General features: G+C 30.2%; 1 pseudogene; it reads right to left on the reverse strand.

Annotated features, from left to right (window-relative positions):
• LOC104777584 overlaps nt 1-1,069 on the reverse strand; it is a 3,295-nt pseudogene extending 2,226 nt beyond the window's left edge.

Genomic DNA, 4,374 nt, shown 5'->3' on the forward strand with positions numbered 1-4,374 from the left:
CCCCCTACAAATCCACTGTATCTAAGTACAAATACTTTCTAAACAATTATAATTTACTAGTTAATAAATATTTTAAACAATAAAAGATCTATCTCCCACGTCCAACTCTAGATGAATTTTTGGTATATGCAATATATTGTAATATGTTTTTGATGGTAATAATATTTTTTTTTTATTATGGTAATAATATAATATAATTGTTATAAACATTAACAATCTTTGGATTAATCTGTAATAACATTTTTATTAGCTAAACCGAAAAAATATCATAATTTATAAGAGTCTATTTTTTTTTTTTGGGTACGATATGTTATTATTTCATCTTCCAAGTAACGTACCCGAATGCTCGCAAAAAAAAAAAAAAAAAGAANATTAACATGATAAAGTAACGTACTTGAACTCGTGAATTTGCATCACAACTATAAAAAGTAAGTTTGGATTTTTGCGAAAAGGTTGTATGAACCGAACTTTCTAATTGCAAAGAAAAAAAAGAGGAAGATGGTTTTCTAATGAAAGAGACTTACTCTAGTATTCCAAGAGCAAGAAGCCTCCAGAACATTGCTAGTGTCATCTTTGGCCTGATCTTCCTGCAAACACACATTTATTAAAATAATTATTCATCCATGCATATACATCTATATATATATATATGTGTGTGTGTGTGTGAGTGTAGTGGTACCTCTCGAAAATGAGAGCAAAGGGAGCCATGACAACCGTAGCGACGACATGACGGTATGTAGCAAGAACCCAATGGTCCATGCCATGCTTGAACGAGACCATGGTGATGATGTACATGCCTGCATACCCAAATTGTAGTGATATGATCGCCAATATCGGCTTCAAATTCTCCATACTCCCACCTTTCATCTTTATCACTTAATTGATGAGCTCTTACTACTTACTTAGTCGAGATATATATATCTCTAGTTATATAACACTACTATAGCTATGTTTATGTGTGTTTGTATATATAACTCTCTCCCACTCTCTCTCTCTCTCTGTTTATATTGATGAGAGTTGTTTGGTGAGTGAATGAGATAAGCTCTATTTGTTTGAGGCAGGCAAAACCTAATGGGAGATGACTCCTTTTTATAGTCGATCAAAAGTTAGATTAAAAAGATACACTCATTATTTTGTTCACTCAATAATACGTCTACGTATCTTTTGGAATATTTTAATGACCTAGTGTTTAGACTTTAGAGATATGAATTAAGTAACCGAAACAAAATATGTTTTAACATATTTATTTACTTTTACATATACATGTCAGCATATCGTTTATATAAGAATTCATTTTGGAATTTGTTTGAACTTTTTTTTTTCTTTTCTTTTGTCGACTTCAAAGTAGAGAAATTGCAAATCATGTATACACATACATGTTATGATTCTTTTATTTTTCAATGCGTAACACGTGTGTGCATCATATTAAAGTTGGTATATCACATAGTTTTTGTATGATATCAAGTAGTATGTGGTAAGATGATTGTGTGTGCATACACATATAGCTTTTTACAATATAGTACACAAATATATTTGTAACTCTCTCTCGATATTTCTATATATTTATTACTTTAATGCTTCTTTCATAAAAAAGTTTACTTCTCATTATTTTTTTGTTTTCTTATGTATATATAGACATATGTATTTTTGTAGACAACCTTTGGTGTCGATTCGTAGCCATTGGTGTTGGCCACGAAAAGTATACGGACACACTCGTGCATATCACATTTCTTCCAGCGAAAAAAGGACGAAATGACAAAAAAACCATTACGAAAAAGGGTCGAAATGGAGATAAAAAAATTTCGTAATTCTACGTAAAGAAAAACTCGTATATTTCGATGGTGTTAATTGGCATAACATAACATTACGTATGACCGACCACACAAAAGTATGATGCGTAAGGCAGGTGCTAAGCTATTAGGAGTTCGCTATGTACTAATATTAATTTTCATAATCCTTATTTATGCGTAACACACTCCAATCACTCTCCTATATATGTTTCTTTGAAATTAAATTAGCTAATAGGTACAACAACAATCATAGTTATCTAGCTCTACACAAAGGTAAGATGCATGTAAGTCAAATTCCTAAACCAATTAGGACTTTGATATGTACTATAATTAGTTGTCCTAATCTGAATAGATTGAATATCAAATCCTTGTGCGTATTAATGTTTGTCTACCCGCATGTCCAATTCGTAAACATTGAATACTTTCCACAATAAATTAAAACAGACACAAATAGATTCCCTTAATTATTCACTAAAGACAAAACACCAACCCCTACACATGATTTTTTAAATACAAGTATACGACCATGCATCTATCTCTTGCGAACTAGGTAGGATCCTCAATTTCTGGTCGAGTGAAATAGTATAGAAGGAAAATATTGAATATATATGTATGTATATAATTATCCATACAAAAAATTGATGTAAGTATCTCACTATCTAGCTAACGTAAATTTACAATATTTAGATGTCATTAAACAAGTACCATATGTATAGTCAAGTTTCAAATTTAGCTACAGCCTACACTCTTCTTATATATAAATGTTATAAAGAGGGAGAAAGAAGAGAGATGAGAAGAGTTAAACTCAAGTGGGATATATTGCTAAACAATAAAGCAATGCCCATTTAAATATAAGGGAGTATGTTTTGTTGTTATTTTCCCCCTTTTTATTTTGTTTAATAAGAAGTGGGGTTTTGACACATTGACCACCAAATGCTTTGTAGTCTTAGTGCTCCTCCGTGACGCATTTAATTTCCTTTTCATTCTCATGACTTTGGTTTGTTATTCCAACTTTTATTTTCCGAAAATCACTTTCAAACCATTTAAATTAAGAATGGATATGATTTGGAAAAAAAAACCAAAAAAAAATATTCCTCTTATATTTTGGAGAAAACGTGTGTATATGAGATACGAAAACTGTCTCTAGAAGTCTAGCTAATTGCAAAATTATATAATTTTCTTAGATTTTTTCAGAGTTAGATATTATTCATTTGGCAACTATAGTTTTTCTTTTTTTTTAATTATTTTTCTTTCTTTTAGGTTAAGCAAAAGACAAAATAGAAGAGATCGTTCGGTGGTGGTGCGAGGAGTGGATTCCATACTGTCTATGATAAAGGAGTTTAATCATTGTTTCGTTGGACGATTTATTTATTTATTTATTTTGTTTCAGTCACTTTTTTGTTGGTTTAAGTTTTAGTCACTTAATAATTGATAGATATTAGATATGAATACGACGATTAATATTCACAAGATTTGCAGATATGCTCCCTTCTAGTTTCATAATTTTTTTTATTAATTGGAAAAAAATATGTAGTCTTGTGGTTTCCGTTACTACTCTCACTTTGTCACTATCCGAATTCAAACCCGTATAATGTATGTTGTCATTTCAAAAAATTGATCGAAATTCCACATTTAGTTATTAGATTTATGGCATCAATTCTACAAGAAAAACGAATAGGTTAAAAAAGTGTATATTTACATATATGCTTATATATATATATATATACTATATAAACTAAAAATCTAGCTAACACAATATTAAACTACGTACATGTACTACTAGTTAAGAACCTGGTGAGCGTTTTTGTATGCGGGTTTGTATACATAAACAAATTTTGATTAATGGAAAAGAAAACAAGCACCAGGATTGATAAGAAAGTTATGTAAACTCTCTGTCGGTACCAGAGGCTTCTCTTAAGAGTGATGTGATTCTCTCACAGAGGAAAAGACAACGCGACTCCTATGTTGTCGTCTAAAAGGTTCAGTGGAGTTATCGTCACTATGAACTATATCGGTCGTTGAAGCCATCCCAATAGAGAAAAGCACGTTTTAGTCTTTTGGATATTTATAATTTACGGTTTGATCATTTTGGTTTAAGTATAATTAACAGTAAACAACGGTTAAGCCATGTCAAGAAACTCAACAATACAAACTTATAAAAATAAAACCATATTATAATTTGTGACATATATATACACTAAGGGAACACGATCTGAGGATAAAGAGATTCAGCTTCGATATGTCTTATTTCAGATACATGTGACCTGAGGATAGGATACGATGGTTTGCTATATTGTAAGATGTGATCTTTCACATCTTCTTTTTTTTTTTTTTTTTTTTTTTTTTTTTTTTTTTTTTTTTTTTTGTCTCAGCAATTATTCTTATTCTTATTCTTATGTAGTTATGTTTTTCTTATGTGTAAGATGTGATTGATTTTTTTGCCTGTTTGTTTTGTTCCCTTAATGTCAACTAAATTTTTTTTCCTGAATAAAGAAACAACTTTCATAAAATATATGGACTAACAAGTTGTGATGAGAGTGGAAATCTTGGTGTTTGGTTCTTTAATTAATTCCATATTATACGA

This window comes from Camelina sativa, chromosome 3 (assembly GCF_000633955.1).
Source record: "Camelina sativa cultivar DH55 chromosome 3, Cs, whole genome shotgun sequence".
Lineage (NCBI taxonomy): Eukaryota > Viridiplantae > Streptophyta > Magnoliopsida > Brassicales > Brassicaceae > Camelina > Camelina sativa.